Below are 23,847 nucleotides of genomic sequence, written 5' to 3'. Positions count from 1 at the left end.
AGAGCAGATAACCAGGGGTGACCTAGTTCAAAGCATATGGCTGGAGCAGGTGACCGGGGCAGGTGATGAGGATAAGTCAGGATGGAGAAGGAGACCAGGGAAACAGATGTGAACTACTGATTAGAACTGGGGGAAAAGGTTGTTTACTGAAACTACAAGGAATTTAAACTTTAAAATGGAGGACGAAGAACTGAACATACAGATTCTTTAAAGAGAAATGTGGAGTTCACTATGTCTAACAAGTGTTTCCCTGGCCCCCTCTCCACCAGACCCCTGACTTACTTTCCCTGAGTGAAAGCCCTTGGGCACAGGCTCCTTGTTCCCCCACCCCCAATTTATATTCATTTCTCATTTATTAGTGCTCCTTTGAAAACCAGAGCTATGTGACCTCTGGATTTTATTTTCCTAATGTAAGTGTTCAGATTATAAAACAGCTTTCTTGAAAGCTTAATGTTTGTGTTGCTATTAACTTTTATGTTTTATGATGTGCTGTGGTGCTATTTTCATCTTTGTATAGCATTCTTAAATGTGGTTTAAAGGATTTCTACATTTCTAACTAGACATGGCTTCCGGGAAATCTTGTAATAGATTGCAGGTGACAGGGATCTAATTAACTTGCATAGATCCAGGACTATTCATGGGATTCCAGTTTTTGTTAATTCTGATATAGAATGCTTAGAGCCGAGAGGTAGGTGCTTGAAAAAAAACTGAAGATTCCCATGAAGACTAATTAGAAGATACAGAACAGAGATTGGGGAGTAACTTATATTTCTTTTAGACCTCAGTTTATTTTAATCCTTAGGCGTGTTGGAGTAGTGCTTATCTTCATGATTGGATTGGTATTTTGAATGTCCATTTTCTGCTTTTCCCATACTTTATATCTATTACTAATGTTACTGTTTTATATTTCTTCACCTCCAGCTGTGTACCTGTCACTAAAGCCAGGATCCCTGACTAGTCTTAAAGGAGATAAATGAGAATCAGGAGCTAGTGAGTCAATTTCAGATGGACTCTTTTTAATTTATCTGTGAGACTTCCTGCCATTCCTCGAGCTAAATGACAAAATCATTGCCTGTTGGCTCATAGGATACTTGCCATCTTGAGAGGATAACCTTTTAAACTCTTAGTGTCTTTAGGAAGATAGGAAACTTGGTTTATATGAGAGATCATTTCCTTAAGGATAAACAAGATAGGAGGAACACAGGAAGTCCATTTAGATTTTATGCCCATTCTTATTTCTGTAGGTGATTGTAAGAGCAAGCCTCAACAAAGTAAAGCCTACAGGCTGACTGCCTGATTTTGTAAATAAAGTTTTAATAAAACACAGGTTTTGTCATTCAAGGGCAGAGTCTAGAAGTTGGCACAGAGTCCATCTGACTCACAAAGCCCAAAATATTCACAATTGACTCTTTATAGAAAAACTGCTGACTCCTGCCTTAGAATACTACTGGTGTCTAATATTTATTAGGACCACTTATGGAATGATAATTATACATCATAAAAGGAAAAGGTCTTGTTGATAAGGCCATACAGCATGGTTTCTGCTTTCCCAAAAGTAGCCACACTTTTTTAGGTCACTCAATGAGAATGCAGTGGTAGAATAGGCTGAACCAAGATTGCATGTGGATAGCTGTGCTCAGTCTTAGTTCAGGGGGACATCCTAGAGGCCCTCTTCTTGTCTCCCACTCAACTTAGTATGCAGTGGGATTTCCCATCAAAGTTCTGGTCCTGAAGGATTCAACAGTTCCAGAAGACATGGCAAGAATCAGCTCTCTGTCAGCTCTTCAACTCCTTGATGGGGGTTGAGTGTAGAGAGAACTATTCGTTATAACTAAATCTTTACTAATAAAATTCTACATATTCCAGGACTATGGCATCTTAACTCAGTAAATCATTCTTGCCTTTTCTCTTTTTAAACAAGGGGAAAATGTACAAACAGATTAAAGTGCACTTATAAACACAGCTGGCTTGTTTTAAGCTCCCAAAGGAGCACTTGATTCCCAATTACAGTATTTTTCCTTTTTATCAAATTGCTAAGAAACAGTAACTCAATTGATTTAAATGATTTCTATCACACATAGTCTTTAAGACTAGTAATAGGCTTATTATGCTCAGTCATAACGATGATATTTTACTTCTATGAATGGTATTTTCAGCAGGGCTCGTAAAACACCCAGTTTGACTTTGTTTATTAACTTTCTCATTTTCCATTAACCGATATGTTCCTGTCTCAGATAATCTCCTGCCTGTTGATATTACTCAATAGAAATGTGTCTTTCAAAAGAACAGACAAGACACTCTTTCAGGTTTGGATTGGAAGATTTTATTTAGATACATCACAAAGGATAATTATTTAGTTTTTTGTCAGATTTCACTTTTATTTATTTTATGTATTTATTTATTTATTTTTGAGACGAAGTTTTGCTCTTGTTACCCAGGCCGCAGTGCAATGGCGCAGTCTCGGCTCACCGCAACCTCCCCCTCCTGGATTCAGGCAATTCTCCTGTCTCAGCCTCCTGAGTAGCTGGGATTACAGGCACGTGCCACCATGCCCAGCTAATTTTTTGTATTTTTAGTAGAGACGGGGTTTCACCATGTTGACCAGGATGGTCTTGATCTGTTGACCTCATGATCACCTGCCTCAGCCTCCCAAAGTGCTGGGATTACAGGCTTGAGCCACCGCGCCGGGCCCAGATTTCTCTTTTAATGTTGTAACTTTACTATCACTTGAGTTTCACTTTGAATTTCATTCTTAATTTTGGTGGCTTGCTATTTAGTCGTTTTGTATTGCTGAGAGCCTAGACATTAATAAGTAATTTTTTTTCTATTTTTCGATAAAATATTTTTCCATTTATTCAGTTTTTATGGTCTGCAAAATTAGTTAGAGAAGATGTCTGGTTCTGTATTAGGAGGTTTCAATTTGGTGTTTAAATTTCTGTTGATCCTCTTTCAATCTGTTTCTGCAGTGATCTAGGCCTGCATAAGGCATCTGAATTATTTTGTCAGCTTCCTCCTGTTTTATTGGCATATGACCATGTGTATGGTAATTGAGCAATTGTGTGCTTACATGGATTTATGAAATTTGCATGAGCAACTTTTAGAGATCTTACATTTTTGTCTCTAGCAGACTTGAAGAGGAAGCTTTCTGAAATATTATCTTTTGCTTAAAATTTTATTTTTGTATTTTATTGAGTGACAATCTACTTCAAAACACTGAAGATTTGTTTATCTTTCCTCTTGGCTGTATCTTCTGTTTTTGTTTTCTTGAGGACTGAGGCATCTCTCCACCTGTAAGGTGGGGTAGGCGAAATGTCAAAGCAAAGGGAAGGTCATGGGCCGAGCCCCAGGCAGAGGACCAGACAGCGAGCTGAGCTCTTGTAGTTCCTCCTGTTGTTCAGCTGCTGTTTTCCCTCCCTGTTTGACAAATGATGAGACTGATATTTAGACAGTGAGAGATCCTTTGTCTGATTCAGCCAACAACTGTGACAGAACAAAGTTTTGAACACAGTTCTAACTGGCATTACAGGCTGTGAGCTGTGGCTAGTGCCCCTTTGTCCATCTGTGAGCAAAACCTTTAAGTCATGTATTATTGGGATCCCTGGCCAAAGTTTTTTAACTGTGCCTTCAGAGAGATGCACATGTCTCAGAGATTTTCCTTTGCCTATATTCCATACAGTCTTTGTAGTACATCTAGTTCTCCTCAGTGAGAAAGACCAGTTTGCTTTATTTCATAACCTCTTTGACAGCAATTTTTCACCTTCTTCAAGTTCCAACTCATTTATTCCTAAAATGAACTCTGCCAGCTCCTGGAGGTTTTGCCTGCCACTTCAAATCTGACTTCTTCCCGTTTCTTGCTCATACTACCCTGAGCCCCCTTCACTTTTTCAGTGCCCGGGGCAACTTCTGATGGAAAAGTGCTTGTGTTGAACTTGGGCCCCTCTAGCTTGAGCCAAAGTCCATCTTGAAGCTGTGGTTCCTTTTCAGTAACTGACAGCATCTGTGAAGGCCCTATGCAGGGATGAGGTTAAAGAGGCTTTGAAGAGGAGAACCGTGGCAGGGCACACAGGATGGAAGAAATTGGAGAGAGTTCTTTCAAAGGAGGTGACCTGAGTGCTCGACCAGAGACCAAGGGCAGGAGGCAAGGGCATACGTGTGGATAAATGTCGTGTTGGGTGTAGAAGGGGATGCGGTAAGAGGAACAAAAGGCTGAGAAGAAGGCCGAAACTGGGATGCAGAGGCTGGTATGTGAACATGGCTTTGGACTTTCTTCGTTTTTCAGCAAAGAGCTGCTGGTACTTAGTGGCAGGGAAACCTGTTTTGAGAAACCTCGTACTGTGGCTGGCACAGGCTATCCGTGGATATTCGTTGTGTGCCCAGTGGTCAGATCAGTTGTCTTACAAGGGAAATTGACCAGACTAGAGTTAAGTGACTGCATGCAGCATAACCCAACAGGATATTAGTGTTTTTCATTATTCCCCCTTCTCTATGTCTGTCACTCAAAGGAAACTTGAGATTCACTGAGGAAAAAGGCTCTGGAATCATATTTCTATTTGATGTGTTTACACTAAAATCACTTCATTTGTATTTAGAAGAAATAATGGCAAAGCCTGTATGGAGTATAGGCAAAGGAAAATCTGAGACATGAGCGTCTCGCTTCCTCTCTTCCTGTCTTTGGTGTGTCCTGAGGTGATAATTAGCACTATACACTTGACAGCCATGGATTCCTCCAAGTCAGTACTTTGCAAACTGAGTTATGATCCCATCTATGCATCATGCCATGAAGTTAGTGGGTTGCAAAGAGTATTTGAAATGATGCATAATAAAATATAAAACAGCTCATTGAATTGCTCATCATAAGGGTCAGTTTTGTGACATAAAATATATTTCTTATTGTGAGTCATGAAGAAGTTTGAAAAACAAGGTCTTATGTGAAAGGAAAAGGATCTCATTACTTTGGTATACCATAAATCTATCTTTAAGAATGTCTGTAAGGAGATCATGTAATTTATCATCCAAGATGTGTTTCAGAGGAAAAGGGCTACTTCTTAATAATTATATCACAACAACTGGTGTAACCACACTGCCTCACACTAACACAGGAAATATGGTCACTCTGCCTGTGTTAGTGCGGGTGGTTGTCCAGAGAATATGAATATATTCTCAGCATCCATATCTAACTCTGTCTGAATCTATATCGTTAGAGAGAGTGGGGAGGGAGATTTAATTGAAAGAACTGGCTCACGTGATTGTGGGTCTGGCAAAGCAGGCCAGCAGGCTGGCCAATCAGGTAAGAGTTTATGTTAGAGTCTTGAGATTTCCTGCTGTTTTGAGAAACCTCAGTCTTAACTCTTAAAATCTTCAACTGATTAGATAAGGCTCACCTACAGTTTGAATGACAATCTTTATCCCTGGTCTACTGATTATAACAATTAGTCATGTCTAAAATACACCTTCACTTTAACATCTAGATTAGTGTTCGATCCAATAACTGGATACCATGGCCAAGCCAAGTTGTCATATAATATTAACCATTATACCATTTAAAGAGAACAAATGGAGAATGGACAGACCTACAAAGTTTACTTATTTATTATTAGTTTTTAGTGTCCAAAGTCCTTTGCTCAAGCTGACCCATTCTTTTTAATTGCTTTGGTATTGTTTGCTTTCATTCATAGTAATTATCTATGAACTTGGTAAATATTGCTATTGTGATCTTGTGACTTCTTAAAATAATAAAGTGGTTGATGTCTTACTTTGCTAATTTAGATAGTTTTTGAGCTAGATGGGAATTATACCTGCTTATTTTTATTCAAAACTGTTTTAATATTTTTAGTAATTTTTTTAATGAAATGATTGGAGGAGAATGCTTCAGAATAGCTTGTCTGCAGAGGCTGCAGTGTTTATCCTATGGATCTTGCCACAACAGTAACTTTACAATTACTCATCAACTTGCTAATTCTCTTGCTCCAGGATAAACCATGAAGGGTTTTAAAGTGGCCAGAGAATTTCTGAACACTTTGATTCTTGAGAAGTTGCAAGGACTAACCACTGACCACTCTGCCTTATAGTAGACTGCGATAGAGTAGCTGCTATATCCCAGCAGAAATTTAACTGTGGCCTTGCTAAGATCTTTGAAGAAGGAGAAAGAATTCTGCAAATTTCCATGCTGAAAAATGTCAAAGTGAAACATTTATCACTTCTTCTTTATTGACCTGATAATCAACCTAATGCTGACCTCCTTAAGTGTTGAGTTTTTTCTAATTTTGGAAGGATTATTTGCTTATCATAGAAGCTATCACTTGGAAACCATTGAAGACATATGAAGGGGCACAAATTGAAAATGATGAGTATGATCAGATTGTAATGTAATTATTAGCTTTTTAGTATTTCCTTTTTCTCTTCTTTCTGTGATTTTTTTTTAAGTCATAGAGGTTGGATTAATTACATATTTTACTGTCTTGCATTTTCGTCAGGTGACTCAATAACAGTTTCCAGTGACAATAATCACCCTTTATAAATGTTATGTTTATTGCCTATACAGTATTTCATCATATGGATGTGTCACATTTAACTTGTTTTGAGTTCTTTCTTGTTGGAATCTTACGGTTATTTTCATTCACAGAGTTGTTCACTACAGCATTATTGTAGCAAATAAACAGCTCTGTGAATGAAGCTTTTCTGTTTCTTGGAAGCGATTTTTTAAAAAGATATTTTCCTGGTTTCTTTTGAGTACTAGAATTACAGCATTTCCACTGGGCACTACATGTGTTGGGTCCTGAGATTGATCACAGAAGGCCCAACCATCAGCAATCCCTGAAGATCTTCATATAAGTCTTAGCTACCTGGAAAGTAGCAATGAAAAGCCACTTTATATATATATATGATTGAACTAATTTACACTCCCACTGACAGTGTAAAAGCATTTCTATTTCTCCACATACTCTCTAGCATCTGTTGTTTCCTGACTTTTTAATGATTGCCATACTAACTGGAGTGAGATGGTATCTCATTGTGGTTTTGATCTGCATTTCTCTAATGACCAGTGATGGTGAGCTTTTTTTCATGTTTCATATGTTTGTTGGTCACATAAATGTCTTCTTTGGAAAAGTGTCTCTTCATATTCTTCTCCCACTTTTTGATTGAGTTGTTTGTTTTTTTTCTTGTAAATTTGTTTAACTTCCTTCTAGAATCAGGGTATTAGTCCTTTGTCGGATGGATAGATTGCAAAAATTTTCTCCCATTAATGTAGGTTGCCTGTTCACTCTGATGATAGTTTCTTTGACTCTGAAGAAGCTCTTTAGTTTAATTAGAATCCCATTTGTCAATTTTGGCTTTTGTTGCTATTGCTTTTGGTGTTTTAGTCATGAAGTCTTTGCCCATACCTATGTCCTGAATGATATCACCTAGGTTTTCTTCTAGGGTTTTTATGGTTTTAGGTCTTATGTTTAAATCTTTAATCCATCTTGAGTTGCTTTTGGTATAAGGTATAAGGAAGGGGTCCAGTTTCAGTTTTTTTGCATATGACTAGTCAGTTTTCCCAACACCATTTATTAAATAGGGGATCCTTTCACCATTTCTTGTTTTTCTCAGGATTGTCAAAGAGCAGATGGTTGTAGATAAGTGGTGTTATTTGTGAGGCCTCTGTTCTATTCCATTGGTCTATATATCCATTTTAGTACCATTACCAAGCTGTTTTGGTTACTGTAGCCTTGTAGTATAGTTTGAAGTCGGATAGCATGATGCCTCCAGCTTTGTTCTTTTTGCTTAGGATTGTCTTGGCTATACAGGCTCTTTTTTGGTTCCATATGAAATTTAAGGTAGGTTTTTTCCTAATTCTGTGAAGAAAGTCAATGGTAATTTGATGGGAATAGCACTGAATCTATAAATTACTTTTGGCACTATGGCCATTTTCATGATACTGACTCTTTGTATCCATGAGCATGGAATGTTTTTCCATTTGTTTGTATCCTCTCTCATTTTCTTTTTTTTTTTTTTTTTTTTTGAGACAGAGTTTCGCTCTCGTTACCCAGGCTGGAGTGCAATGGCGTGATCTCAGCTCACCGCAACCTCTGCCTTCTGGGTCCAGACAATTCTCCTGCCTCAGCCTCCTGACTAGCTGGGATTACAGGCACGTGCCACCATGCCCAGCTAATTTTTTGTATTTTTAGTAGAGACAGGGTTTCACCATGTTGACCAGGATGGTCTCGATTTCTTGACCTCATGATCCACCTGCCTCGGCCTCCCAAAGTGCTGGGATTACAGGTGTGAGCCACTGCGCCCAGCCCCCTCTCTCATTTTCTTGAGCAGTGATTTGTAGGTATTCTTGAAGAGATCCCTCACGTCCCTTGAAAGTTGTATTCCTAGGTATTTTATTCACTTTGTAGTAATTGTGAATGGGAGTTCACTTATGATTTGGCTCTCTGTTTGTCTGTTATTGGTGAATAGGAATGCTTATGATTTTTGCACAAAGTCCTCTTTGCCTTGCTACAGATCCCTTTGTGAAGGGATAGGTTTCTACTCTATATACTTCAGATACTGTCATCTCAGCATCAGTCCAAAGACCTAGCTCTTCTACTGGTCCTTAGCACCAATTCCTAGCACTGTTTCTTCAGTGGTTTGGTTGGCATCAGGGACCACTCTTCTTATAGGCAAAGATCAAAATCTGCATCACAGATCCTAAAGCAAGGTCTCATCAAGACAAGCCTCTGTCTGGCTTGATGCCCTATGCCAGCTTTGGGGTCCATCTCTTCCATTTTGACCTCTGATTTTCCACTTTATGACAGGTCCACTTTGATGAGCTGGTTCCTGCTCTGTGTTTTTGTTGCTTCCTGAGTGCAAGCCAGGGTAGTGTGGCATGTTGCACAGCAGCTCCCGAAAGAAAAGTTGAGATAAGACATAGTGATTTATTATACACTTGCCATGGAAGCTTCTAGAAATTTCAGTCTTCCATGAAAAATAGTTTTATGACATTATCTTCCTATTGCTATCTCAAGCCCTGTCTTTGCTGTTTAGTTAATATTTATGCAGGCATTCTCATCAATTGATTGATCCCTGAGTAGTAATGGCAATGGCATTTATTCAATGTGTTGTGATTTTTTATTTCTCTCTCCACATGAAAATAGGACAAAATCTTATTTACCTAAATAATGTTCTAAGCAGGCAGCAAATAAACTCTCATCCTTCTTTTGAAGGATGCAAAAGGCTTGAAAAGTGACACTCCTAGCATCTTGTGAAATATCAGAGTTGAATATGTTTTGGTAGTAATCTAACCCATCTTCATTCATTTTAAACATGAGAAAAGGCCAAGTTGGTTTTTGCCCAGTATTAATTACACAGTATTAATTGTCAGCAGAGGGACTGAATTCAAATCCATTTCTCCTTATTAGTTGCATAACCTTGGACAAGTTATTTAACCTCTCTAAGAGGGAAATTATCTCAATCTAGTTTATAGACCTGTTTTAAGTAAACAAATTAGGCTATCAGTGATTAGTACACTTGAAATACACACTCAATAAACATTGTTATGATGGATTATAGAGAAGGGCATGGGGACGTCCACTCTGAGATAGGCTCCAGATAAGGAATCAATTTTCAGCAGGTGGCGGTGATGGGTTAGGCTATTCCAATTAAGAAGACACAGAGGCAGAGAATCAAGGGTCTTAATGGTAACACTGGGAGGGATCCAGCTTGGCTCTTCAGTGTAATGCATGAATTGAAGTAGTAAGAGGCAAGATCTCAAAAAGTAGTTGAAATTTGATCATGGTCAGTATTGAATGCCAAGACATGGAAATTGGACTTCAATCATTAGTCTTGGGAACAACATGAGATTCACTGATGGCTTTAATTAGTGGGAAGGAGACAGAGAGACACAGTGACAGACACTGTTAGACTTGGGTTAAGGAAGGGTTTGTATGATGGCATACAAGAGGGACAGGCCCTTGTTTTTGAAAGTGAAAGTGTGGAAGTCTCACAGTTTATGCTGAAAACTTGAAAGTGTGCCTGCCTCTGTCCTGGCAAGTCTGATTTTAGAAAACTTTGCAGAAACAATGATTGAAAACTAAGAATAATGTCAACATCTAATAAGGGGAACATGGTTAAGTAAATAAACACATGTTAATAAGTAAGAATTTAAAATGAAGACATGTTAAATAATTTCATGTCATCCAGCCATTACAGATGATGCCATTTATCAACATAGATCTTTGTTATCTATGATTTTAAGTCTAAAATATTATAATAGGGTGATTTTATTAAAAAACATATGTGTACTTGAGAGGAGTTATTCCTTCATTCAAAAAAGTCCAGAAAGGCTGTAAATCAAAATGTTAAACAATTGGTTATCCGGGTGGTTGTGTCACAGATGAGTCTATTGTAGTAAAATATACATAGCATAACATTTACTATTTTAACCATTGTTAAATGTGCAGTTCTGCAGTCTTAAGTACACTCACATTATTGTGCAACTATCACCATTATCCCTCTCTACAATATAGTTCATGCTTTTTATTCATTTTGATGTATTGTCTGAAGTTCATAAATTAATCAAATCAAGTTAATTTTATAATGGAAATACAATTTTGATTAAAAAATACAAAGCAGAGGTTTGAGACTAGGACACTATTGCTGGGATTTGGGAATCTACATGCTGACTCAAGATCAGGACAATTGCAGTGGAAATGAAGTGTAAGAACAGAGAGAAGAGCAAGTTGTCTCATGTTTTTATTTACAATGTATTATCCTGCTGTAGTAGACAGTGCTTTTCCACAAGGTCAATTTTGGATTCCTTGAAAGTAACTGGGTTTAGAAGTCACTGGTGACCTGTAGGCTTCTACTATCCACCCGTAGATTATAGTACCATGAAAGGTTTGGCTACACCACCAGATCAATGATCAGGTTTGGTGTTTACACAATCATTCCATCTCAGGCATCCCAGTGGCCCAGATCTGGTTAAGATTACATGTGTGAGGAAAACACACAGGCAGAAATTCTTGTGTTGGCAGATCACTGACTGTGGGAGAGGCTTACTTTGTTTTTGCTAAACCATCAAAAATCTCAAGATTAGTTTCATGCTGTGTATAATTGGATTCTCTGATGTCTAAATTCCTTCACTTACAGAAGCCATTGTTGCACAAATACTAACAGAAAGCCAGAAAGTAATAAAAAACAACCTATAATTTTTAATGCTCCTAACAAAAAAACAGGCCAGTACCTCTGATCTAAAACAGAGAATTTAGACTATTTTGGCATTTTTCTCTCATATGCCATGTCATATTAGGTATACTTATTCCACAATATGAAAGCCAGATCTCTCCCTATAAGATAAGAAGAAAAATTCCTAAGGAAACATCTTTCAATAAGACACATGTGGTTTTATTTAGGGCTGTTTTTGAAGTTTACCTTTATTCCAGCTATTTAATGACTGTCTACCACAGGGAAGCATGGTTGCTCTGGTGAATGCAAGAGTGGATATGACAGGGTGTCTGCCTTTCAAAAGCTCACAATTTAGGTCCTGAATTGTAATGGAAGTACAAAGTGATCCCGACGTGATCTCAGCATTTTGGGAGGTGGAGGCAGGAGGATCCATTGAACCCAGGAGTTTGAGATCAGCCTGGGAAATATAGGGAGAACCTCTCTCTACAAAAACTTTAAAAACGAAAATTAGCTAGGTGTGGTGGCACATGTGCCTGAGGTTCTAGCTATCCAGGAGGCTGAGGCAAGAGGATCACTTGAGCCCAGGAGGCCGAGGCTGCAGTGAGCCTGGATCACACCACTGTGCTCCATCCTGGATGAGAGAGGAAAACCCTGTCTCAAAAAGAAAAAAATGAAAAAGAAAAAAAAAATGCTGAAGCTGGCAGGTATTGAAGAGAAGCCTGCTGTTAAAGAGAACACAGGTGGCATTCTCCCTGGGGATTGGCTAAGCATTACTGGTGGAGGGGAGGTTAGCACTGAGCGCTGCAGGATGGGTAGTTTTAAGGAGGTGGATCTGAGTGAGAGGTGTGTTCTAGATGGACAGTACTGAGGAAGAGGAGGATTGGAGATGTACAGGATGGTTTTGAGTCTTATCTTATCTTGGGTTCCCTCAGATGCAGAGGCAAGGATTGAGTGCAATTAGCTTATTAGGGGATGGCCCTGGAAGCAATAGTAGGGGAGTAAAGAAGCAAGGAAGGGAAAGGAAAGGAGTCAGTAAATAGTTTGTTATTAAGCCAATGACCACTGTGGGAAAGTGGAGCCAGTGCTGCTGGGGAGCTCTGTAAACAGCTGGTAACACCCTGCAGATTTATCCCAACCGAGGGGCAAGAAAGCCCTTCCTATAACTATCAGACCATTGTTGGTTGAGGACTGCTTCCATGAGTATTCACTGTGGCCCTTCCAGAGTGCCTTGAATAGTCAGAGTGTGCTTCTGTGGCTAGAATTACAAGCTCTCAGGCAGTGAGTTATATGCAGTGTACATGGTTTGTAGCCTTCAGCCTGTAGAGAAGAAAGGGAATAGAATGTTGAGGGCGGCTTCCATTCAATACTGCGTGGTCAGTGGTGGAGGTGTCAATCAAAGAAACCAGGAAGGAAGAGGACAGAGATAAATTAGGAGGCCATGAAGTGTTTGGGGAGACAAAGGGAGAGTTTCAGTTAGGAGGGAAAATTGAAAGGAAGGTAATATTTTACCAAAGGTTTCATAATAACTGTGCTTTCCAACCCAAACTCTTTAAATATGCATTAACCTGACAGGTACAATGGCATAGGCTTGCCCCCTCTAAGTTGGTTGTAGGTTTGTAGTTCTGGCTATGCTGTTAGCTAGCCATGTGCCTTCTAGTACATCCCTTAACCTGGCTGGGTTTCAGGCTCTTGTTGCATAAAACAAAATGATTGTTTCCACTCTCCTGCAGCACTAAGATGCAATTTGTGTGAGTTCAAAGATGTGACGTGACTCCTATCTCACTACTTGTCATTTATTAAGTTCATAAGTGTATTGCATGTTAAACCGAGTAGTAATCTAATTTCACAGTTAAATACGCTAATTTAAATTCCTTTTGAAATTAAAATGTTAATGGAATAAATTGGCGGTCCCCACCTTCCCTCACATTCTTTGAATTCTCTGCATTGTGTCATCTCTGTCTGCTCCTGTTCTTCCACCTCATCTTGACTCTAGAACTATTTTTATTTAGTGTTAGCGCACTTTTATCTGTGGCTGTTTTGGCAGCAGAAATTATATCCATTTGTCTGACATAGAGTTTTACATGGAACATGTGTTTGAAAGATTAATATAAGCAGTTGCTTCTGAAACAATTTAATCTTGCTTTCCATAGTAATGAAAAATGAATAATCAAAAGCAGTAAATTGTGTCTGGAAGATAATAAATACTTCTTACAGCATTTTAGCACCAGCTGTGAATTATAGCCGACCCCCAAATCAGGAAGGGTGAGTATGACCAATTGGAACTCCACGGTGTGTGCTGGCCTTTAACACCGGTCTTCAGAGACTTGATTCATTTCATTGCTCTCTATCAGTACCTGGAGAATCTGCTGTCTGTCCCACTGATTTAAAACTAAGATTAAAAAACTAAACAATTAGGGGAGTCTGTGTTTAAAGCACCACGAAACAGGCTTTCTCTCTTTCTCTCAACTAACACACAAGCCTAAGTGGACCTAGGGAAGAATTTAAAACATAAATAGTTACAACCTGAATTAATTCTGGATTCAGCCACTACAGGGAATTTCCTAGGGATGGGTCTTACCTAGAACCTCATCAGCTGGTTGCACCTGGATGCTGATGAGTGAACTCTGGAAGGATCCCCCAAGACTTAGTCTTACCTTCAGTTACCCACTTTCAGAAGACACGTTCACAACACAGGGGCTACTCAAGACGAAAGACCTTTTAAAAATTAGTGCATTTATCTAAGGAGGTCTTCTATTGAAGCCCTAAAATAAATGACTTCCTTTTTAAGTGCAAAAGTTAGGAAATATATTTGAGCTTGGTATTCAGATTTCTAAATAGTAATAAAAATAATAAATAAATAAATATGCATCTCTAGCCTCCCTGCCTCAATGAAACTTAAAAATTACTTTGCAAATGTAGCCTTAAGGTACTCTGTAAAGGAGTGGTCGGGCACAGACCCCAAGTGTTTCCCACAGAGCTGTTGGCAAAGGGAATTCAGGTGTGACTTGTGCAGGTCTGGCTTCATCACTTATGTGTCTGCCTGAATTTAATGGGCTTTAATGTGTTTATATTTGCTTGCTAGTCTAGTATCTAGGGGAACATATCTTTTTTTTTTTTTTTTTTTTGAGACGGAATTTCACTCTTGTTACCCAGGCTGGAGTGCAATGGCGCGATCTCGATTCACCACAACCTCCATCTCCTGGGTTCAGGCAATTCTCCTGTCTCAGCCTCCTGAGTAGCTGGGATTACAGGCACATGCCACCATGCCCAGCTAATTTTTTGTATTTTTAGTAGAGACGGGGTTTCACCATGTTGACCAGGATGGTCTCCATCTCTTGACCTCGTGATCCACCCGCCTTGGCCTCCCAAAGTGCTGGGATTACAGGCTTGGGCCACCGCACCCGGCCTCTAGGGGAACATATCTTAACCCCCAAACAGGACATCGTCTATGTCTTGTGTACGAAAAGGAACCCCAAATGACAAGTTTATTTTTTTTCACGCTAACTATTAGTTGAGATACTTGAGGTAAGGTGCTTAACCTCACTGAGCCTCAGCATCCTTAAAGTGAAGAAAAAGCTTCCCTTCTTTTCTATTTCTAAAATATGTTTTTAATAACAACTGAAACAGCGCATGACATATGCAAGCCCCTTTAACAACTCGATAGTGATATGCAAACACGATTAAGAGGTGGCTTGTTAATCTATGTGCCAAATGCCATTTTCCTTTATGTCTGTTTTGATTGTATTTTAATTACAAGTATAACAATTTCAAATGTCTGGTCAAGAGATATGTCTTATGCTTTTGCATAAGTTTGTGTTTTCAAACATAGAGGGACAATAAGGAAATCTAAATCAATGAGAGAAAAATCAAGTGAGCAAACCAGTCTTTTGGGGGAGAAGAGGTCCTTCCTAGTGTATTGTTTCTAAAAATAAGCTTTCCTAATTTAGCACAGCTGTCGAGGAGCAGCAATGGGATGTCAGTAGCCAAAAGTCCCCAAGCGCACACTGCACTGTATTGTCAAATCCTCGCAGAACTACTGAGAAAATTCCTGGCATATGTGTTTTCTTCCAACTTAACGCAGCTCAATTTTTAAAATCTGCTTTTATAGAAATGTTCACGTTCTCCTAGATTCTTTTGAACTCTTGCCAGTAAGTGATTTAAGCCTTCGACTTGGCCATGAGAACAGAAGTTAAAAACCAAAGATGAATAGCCCTGTGGTCCCTTACACATGAGAATTGTCCAGTTAATTTTTTAAGTCGCCAAGGCTAGTCTGGCAGGAAGCATGTATTTTATTTTTGTCCTAAACGTTACATTTTGAGATATTTCCTGAAGGGCTTTTGCAAAAATCTGATCTATTCTGCGTGGAAATATGACTATTTCTCAGTGAGCACTTCACTTCAAATCATTTGTTCTGAAGCGTCATGGTGTAATAAAAAGAATAATCCTGAGGAGAAGGTTGAGGAGGAGGTAGGAGGAGGAGTGATGAGGAAGAGAAGAAGGTGAATAAGAAGAGGAGGAGGAGGAGATCATAGTCATGCCTTTTAAATTGTTTATTTTTCATCATTTACAAAATGGCTTTGTGTGTTAGAATCCAATTTGAAACTTAAAACACCCCAGTGAGACAATCGATGTCACAAGTGAGGAAACTCACTTTCTTGGAGACTATTTCCTATGCATCATACAGCTTAAAAGATACAGAGCTGGTATTTGAACTTCCAGTTCAAAGTCTGACATTTTTTCTATGAAAATTTGATTCCAGATTTTCGTTCATATCTCTATATGTATGAATAAAATATTGTGAACCATATAAATGAGAGTATCTGCTCTGTAAACCTGGGGAGGAATGGTGGTTGTGTTGCTTTCAAATCTGTTCTTTTCAATGGTGAGTCATTTTCAGTTTCCCCTTCCTCAAGTGGCATGCCCACCTGGGATTTACTCAGTCCAGTTACCCAGTTAATCAAGAAGACTGAGCCCCCAGAGGTTAAGTCACATCATTATGAAGTAGAAGACCTGAACCCTGGTCTCCTGTCCACCATCCTTTCATTTGTGCTATTGTCATGTAATTCGCCTTGTCTCAAAATGTGAGTTTACATTTTGAGCCTGTCTGTTTGTAAAAAGCGTTGAACCAGTGTCCTATGCAGAGTGAGTGCTACAAAGAAATTTGATAAATAAATAAAAATTGTGTCATGAGAAGAAAGAGTGAAACATGGTAAATTTAGTTAGAGTATATCTGAGGCATAGGAGGAAATATCCACCAAGCTCCCAAGAACAAAAATACTTCAGTGATATTAATGAGTATTACTAGGGCAGGAAAGCAAAATACAGTTTACGTTATTTTCTTAGAAGCACACTTATTTTTAGGAATGGGTGGATCAGTTTTATAGAAATCAGGACATCTGATTGTGGCAGCTTTAAGTGCATATGACCTTCTCCTTCAAGACACATCAGCAGGAAGTTAGCAGAAACTACGCATTTGAATTGCAATGACTACACCTTTTGAATGTCTTCTGTCTTAGAAGAAAGTTCTGTCATTTTGATAGCACAAAATAAATTCAGAAGCCACAGTTTGTTAAAATCTTAACCTCCAGTGCCTCAGAATTTGACTATTTGTGGAGAGCTAATTAAATTAAAATGAAGCCATTAGGGGAATTTTGTGCTCAGGCACAGGATATGAAGACATGGGGAGAAGGCAGCCACAAAGAGAGGCCACAGAAGAAATTAAATCTGCTGATGCTGTGATCTTGGACTTCCAGCCTCCAAAACTGTGATAAAATCAAATATGTTGTTTAAGAAACTCAGCCTGTGGTATTTTATTATGGCAGCCTAAGCAAACTAATATACATACACTGCTTAAGTCGGTAGCTCTCAAACCCAGCTGTGTTTTATAATCACGTTAGAATTTTTTTAATACTGATACAGCTCCATCCTGGAGCAGTGAGTCATAATCTCCAGGGATGGGGACTGGTTGGCTGTGTTCTTCAAAGCTCCTCAGGAGATTCTGATACTGTTTGGGTGGAGAATCAGGGGTTTTCATTGTTCTCCCAGAAGAGTTCCCTACTGGTTCCTTTTAAGGAGGGCAAACAATCTTCCATCCACTGTCTAGCTTGTTGAAGCACATTATTCTGAGAATAGAATGAGCCATTCCATGTAGATCAATAATGGTCCACCATGACTCACCCTTAGAATCATCTGAGTGTCTATACTTGCGACAATGGAAGAGTGATTCTGATGGTATTTTAGGTTAAGAAAGGCCTAACATTTGTTTTGCATATGTGAATGTATATACGTATGTATGCATTGTCTTCAACGAGGAAAAATTACCTATAAGCCCATCAAGGAGCCCGTTCACTTTTGTTTTTGTCTGTGGTTGTTTCCTTAGGCCTTTTTCCTTTATTATTCTCTTCAATGATGAGAGTGCTTAGGACAGGGATTGATTTTAACAAGTACGTGTGGAATTTCACAGTTTGGTGTTCTGTAGTTATGACCTTAGGTTAATCAGTATTTTTCCTTTCTAAAACATGCTGTTAGAGCAAAAAGTCAGATGTTAACAAATTATGTTCACAATTAACGTGGATATTGAACTCTTAATTCATTTGTTTGCTAATCACTCCTATTTATGAATATATTAATCAGCCTCCTTGGGGAATTTATCTGTCATGTGCAGTCAAATATATATGCAATATTTCGCTGACCTGAAGTCACTCCTCCTTAGCCCAAACAGATTAAGATCGTGTTGGAAGAAAGAAATGCCTGTGGTATATCAAACTAGATGTCAAGCTAATAACTACCAGGTGTCATGAATGATACTGTGTGCTTACATGCATGATCACAAAATAGCCCTAGGTGACATAAGTGCTACTATTCCCATTTTACAGGTAAGGAAATTAACACCAGGTGAGAGATGCTAGGCTACTCACTTAGTGTTCCTGGACTGGAATGGGGAAGAGGCCCCTTGACTCCTCAGCTCAAGCTCTTAACAATTATTACTCTCTGCTGAGATATGGCATACCCACCAACACTTCAGTGAGACACTTCACAGACTGTTCTATTCACTTTTGGTTCTAATTCTAGTAAATTTTGTTTTCAGATTTTCTAACTAATATCAAGTTAGGATGAGCTTCTCAATTAAAAAAAAAAAAGAATACCAGTACTTATGAAATAGACATTTTTCAGGGTGATTGATTTCTTTACACAATTTTCTTATTTTCACTTAAAAAAAGACATACTACCATTTTCTTGAATGTAAGGAGCTTCTGTAATACTTATTTCCATGCATTAAATTGTAAAGATATCTATATGTCCATAGGCTATATTCATAATCCCACCCTGATGCAAAAACAGGATCTTCTAGACTTTGACCTGTTGTTATCTTTGTATCATTGAAAATGAAGATGAGTATTTTTCATATTCATTTAACACCCAAGCAAAACTATTTTCTGTAGCTTGAGGTAGTTCTACGTTGTCATCAGAGGAAATATCTGCAAATGGTCCTCTGAGTTGATGATTTGAACTTGTGGTCTTATATCTTTGTATTTTCAACACTGTCTGCTTCTTTAAATTGTCTAGATTTTAGCTTTATAAGATTGATTACCATCAAAAGTTTACCTCTAAATCTGTAGAAGTTCACATGCTACAAAACAAATTAGCCAAAAAGTGTTTATTGAATGTATCCAAATAATTGTTATTAAATATCCTCTAATAACTGAAATGATACACACATGTGTGTGCCATGTATGTGTGTGTACATATATGTGTGTGTTCCTATATAAGTGTGTGTATATGTGTGTGTGCATTTATATGTGTGTGTATGCAGTGGTTTCAAGCACATGTTTCACAGTTAGGCTGACTTGTACCAAAATTCTTGCTCCACTTTTCATTCCCTGAGTCACGTTTGGGAATTTACTTAATCTGCTGGAGTCATACCTTGTTTTCCTGTAAGATGAGGACAGTAATGTCTACTTGTAGGTGGAGATTAATGACAAAATAAAGGTGGAGCACTTCAAATTGTGCCATCCTGGCCCACTGAATGTGCAGTAACAGCTAAACAATATTACTGTATTAAACAATTAAACACCATTCTATTGACTGTTTCATTTTCCCCAAACTGAACTACAGTAATTATACAAAGTGAGGCAACACCTGTATATTTGAGGACAGTAATGGTAAGAGCAGAGATGAAATTTTCCAGGTCTTATTTAGAAGTGCTTTTCTTTTGCTGAATCTCTGTGAGGTTCCCCTGTGTGGCGAGGTTGCCCTGTCTATGTTGCCAGAACAAGTGTCCTTTTGGAAACCTGACCACCTACTGCTGCACGCCAAGACCAGTAGTCAGGGATGTGGAAACAGTTCTGGAAGGAGACGTGGAAAGAGAAGAACCAGAATGGCTTCTTTTATCCAAGGCTAATCTACCGAGCAGTAGGAGGGAAAGTCAGGCCTGTCCAAGGCCACTTGAACTTTTGCGGAAGGATAGATGATGAATAAACACTTGCAAACACAATGACAAGAAGGCAGGATTCAGAAATAGGTTCAAAGTGACCCTACATTTTTTTTTTTTTTTTCTGAGACGGAGTTTTCCTCTTGTTACCCAGGCTGGAGTGCAATGGCCCGATCTCGGCTCACCGCAACCTCCGCCTCCTGGGTTCAGGCAATTCTCCTGCCTCAGCCTCTCGAGTAGCTGGGATTACAGGCACGCGCCACCATGCCCGGCTAATTTTTTGTATCTTTAGTAGAGACGGGGTTTCACCATGTTGACCAGGATGGTCTCGATCTCTTGACCTCGTGATCCACCCGCCTTGGCCTCCCAAAGTGCTGGGATTACAGGCGTGAGCCACCACGCCCGGCCGTGACCCTACATTTTTAAAGGTCATTGTTGAGCTTGGAAAAGATGGCAGAGTGAAGTCACTCTGGGACCACACGGCCGGGCACTGATGGCTCAGCCCCTTACTAGTTGTGCAGCCTTGGACAAGTCCTTATGCTTGTCTGTGGCCAGTTCCCTTGATGTAAACTGGGATTTAAATAGCACTTACCTTTTAGAGTTGTTGTGAAGATAAAGTAAATTAATTCATGAAAGTGCTTGGAACAATATAAGGCAAAAAATATAAGGATTCAGTAACTGTTAGCTGCCACAATCTACCTCTTTCAAAGGCTGAATGATCAGTTTTTCTCTCCAAGATTTTTCTCCCTTTTTTTTTTCATGATTGCATCTGAGCTTATGTACATTTCTTTTTAAGAGGTGACACTTGACAGTGTGGTGCTTTCTGGGGACAGGCAAATGTATGGCATTATGAATTTAAGTCCTAAGACTGTTCTGTCATTAAATTACAGTCATGGAAACAGGAACTTTTCATATTAAGACTGATTTATCATGCTTGCTAATCTTTAAGATGCAAAATGTATATTTTAATAGGCATGGGTTAGCACAAAACACATTTTCAGGCAGAGAACAAAAACATTTCTGAGGTTAGAGCATGAATTAGCGTTTAGAAAAGATGTTTGCTCAGGATTCAAATTGCATTTCTTGTTCTCTGTGATAAACTCTTTCTAGCCACAGCTGGAGTTTTTGGTAGGTCTGGATTCCCCCGGCCCCCTTCATTAATTTATCTTCTTTGTTGCCTGCTGAAAGTGTACTGGGAAAACAGAACTGGTGTGTTCAGCTTCCTTTCTCCCTGTTCTTTTGCATTCAGAATCTTGGGGATTTGACTTGTCACCAAGCCCCATTTAGAACCACTGGTCTCTGAATTCCACTGTTGGGTTTTTCATGCTGCTACTCAAGAATATGCTACAAGGCTCATGGGAGTTGTTTCCCGAGAAGTTCCAAAGGGCAGCATGGGGCTACTCAGGTGCCAGCCTCCATCTCCAGTCGAGATGTATGAGGCTGGCTGGCATGTTACACCAGGCCCTCTTGGGTTGCCGATTCAGCCAACATTTAGTGAAATCTTACACTGGCCTGGGCTCAGTGCTAAGCAGTTGCAGATGCCTTCTCATCTACTCTTCACAATATCCTCATCCTTATTTTGCAGATTGTTGAAGAGCCCGAGCAAGGCCAATAAAAAGCATCACTCCTCTCAGCTTGAGTAATGAACAATTTGAGAAACAAAGTAAAAGAATACAGCCCAAAATAATGCATCTATCAATTAGAAAGGCTAAGTTGGTGGATGTAGTCTAGTGTCAGAGCCAAACGAGCACGCGAAGGCTGACTCTCAGAACACACCAGTAACACAGAAGTGGAAACTTCCTCACTTGCCCCCCTGACTCCAGCAGCATGTGAACTCTGGGAGGGGCAGTCGAATTGGGTTTCCCTATGGGTAGCTTAATCCCAAGATGAGGAAGTGCAGAGCTGAGTGCAGTATACCTATTCTTCCCAAATGCACGAAGTCAGTGAGTCACCCCTCACCATCCTTAGAAATGGACAGAATGGGTCAAGTGTTGGAGAGAGGCCAGGATTGCATTTAGGGGAAAAACATCCTCATGAAAATCAGTGTAGGGTAAAGTTCAGAGGAGGAAACTGAAGCACAGAGAAGTTCAGTAACTTGCAAAGGCTTCACAGATTCTTAGCAGGGGAGGTGAAAGTTGAATACAGACTTTCTACTCATGTACATTTTGCTTTTCTCAGAGTTGAAAAGAGTTGGGGCTTTTCTCAGAATTAAAAAATTGGAATAATGACATAGGAAAGAACTGTGAAAAGTCATTCATCCTCCAGAATTCAAAACAATGTTTTATGTAAACTATCCAAGAACAATAGGTAGGTGTTTTCTCCCTTAGATTGGCTTCAGCTTTACTTTTGCTGGAAACTTTCTGTTGAAAGTTCTGGCTTTTCCTTCCATGATATGGGCCACTTCCTTTTCTTGAATTAACTATGGCCAGCCATTGAACTTGCTTTTTCAGAAAGTGACTCTGACCTAGAACACTGGAGCTCATGTCTGGCTTCCCCATGCCTTGTCTTGTGCAACTGTAACTACCTCCTTAGCCAGAGGCAAATGCTGCCCCAGCACCAATCGGCTTTGACAACTGTGAATACGGCCCCTACCTAACCTGCCTGTACTCAGCTTTGGCAGCCTCGTTGAGGTCCCATTTATTGCTTTCAGGCTTTGGTTCTAAAAATGTCTTCTTCTTTTAAATGTGATTAACATGATATTTCATATTTTAAATCCATATTTTTGCATTTTTAAACTTGGCATTGGAGGGCTAAACTGCATCCTCTTCAAGAACAACTTGCACAACCTTCTTGAAGGGTAGGACCCTACTTCAAATTGTGTTCAAGGTCAGGTGTCTGCTTTCCTGTGGCTGTTGGGGGCGGGGGGTAGGGTAGGGATTTATGGGTACAATTCTCATTAGGAGGCTTCTTGGAAGATCTTTATGAATGAGCTAGAGAGAGGAATTGAAGGAGATGTAGTGTCACAGCCTCTGATTCCTACAAGGACTTGATTCGAACACAAGACTAGAAACGGTTAGCAGCAGCAAGAATTTGCTGTTTATGGAGGAGTGGAAGGAATGAGGTAAATCTTGTATTTGGAATTAAACATGGAAATTTGGAATTGTATCTCTCTCAGGTGAATCAGAAGATATGTTACAGAAACCATGAAATCCCTAAGTCTGTTTACATCTTGGGTGGTAATTTTGGAAGCCTAATAGCCTTTGTCTTTGTGGCTATGCTAAACTGATGCCATGGCCAAGTTATGGATTATATTCCCTTGATATCATTAACTAGAAGAGTTTGCATTGTTTAGAAACTAATCTTTCAGTATGGCCCCTTTTAAAATCCTGGTAAACTTGAACTTCCAAACTTGAGTTTCTCTAGAAATCAAGATGCTTTCAAACAGTTCTGATCTTTACTGGTCAATCTTGAAATTAACTCTGGAGACAGTTTTCCCAGAGACTGTAGAATAGCTTTAGTTTAGAATTAGACAAGCCAATTTTTTTTTCTTCTATTTTTCTCTTTGCTGACCTTCCAGTAGAGGAGCAGGAAGGTTAGGTGGTTTTGCAAAGTAATTTTTCAAGCACTTGACTGTCTGAAAGCTGCAGCCTTGAGGGACTTTGGAAAGAGAATTGGTTTACTGCCCTCCTCACCAAGAGTGACCCACTCCCTTGTGTGGTGAAGAAGTGTTATGACCAGCTTTGTTGGTGGGTCATTCTGGTGGAGCTTGTCCTAAGCATTTTAATTTGGGCGGTGGAGCTAGTGAAGCCTCAGCACAGCTCCGCAGATAGAGTTGTAACCAGCCTTCCATGATAAGTCTTGTCTCTGATTCCCTTGAGTGAGCGTTATTCTTTGGACTGTTAAACTGGCACCTTTAGATATTTCTATGACCTTGAAAATTAGAATAATTAAGTTTCCTCTTGCACAGTGGGGTTTGATATGTGTAATTAACAGCAGTCAGCATTCCCTGGAGACCAAATTTTGAAAGACATTAAGGAAGGGAAGACACAAACCTTCTTGAATGAAGGGAAGTAGACATTAGTTACATATGACTGTGGCAGTATGTATTTTAATGTTCCTTATCATGTATCTGCAGATATTTCCATGAAATTTAGTAATGTACATTCCCTTTATTTATTTACTTTTGGTAAATATTCCCTTTATTGATTTCACCTGTCATGTGAAACAGAGACGTGAATAACTGAGTATTGAATAATGAGCAGGGCAAGATCTGAAAAAGTCCTTTATACAGCAGAAGAAAGTTTGTTGTAGGCTACATTAACTTT

General features: G+C 39.2%; 1 protein-coding gene and 1 pseudogene across 9 annotated transcripts in view; one reads left to right on the top strand and one right to left on the bottom strand.

Moving 5' to 3' along the window:
* Window positions 1–23,847, top strand: part of FAT3 (FAT atypical cadherin 3) — a 677,903-nt gene that overhangs the window by 199,091 nt on the left and 454,965 nt on the right. The gene's annotated exons all lie outside the window — the stretch shown is intronic.
* LOC118145611 (phosphoglycerate mutase 1-like) overlaps window positions 1–23,847 on the bottom strand; it is a 122,435-nt pseudogene that overhangs the window by 52,279 nt on the left and 46,309 nt on the right.

Source organism: Callithrix jacchus, chromosome 10 (assembly GCF_049354715.1).
Source record: "Callithrix jacchus isolate 240 chromosome 10, calJac240_pri, whole genome shotgun sequence".
Lineage (NCBI taxonomy): Eukaryota > Metazoa > Chordata > Mammalia > Primates > Cebidae > Callithrix > Callithrix jacchus.
The sequence above is the reverse complement of the archived record's forward strand: the minus strand, read 5'-3'. Positions and strand labels throughout refer to the sequence as shown.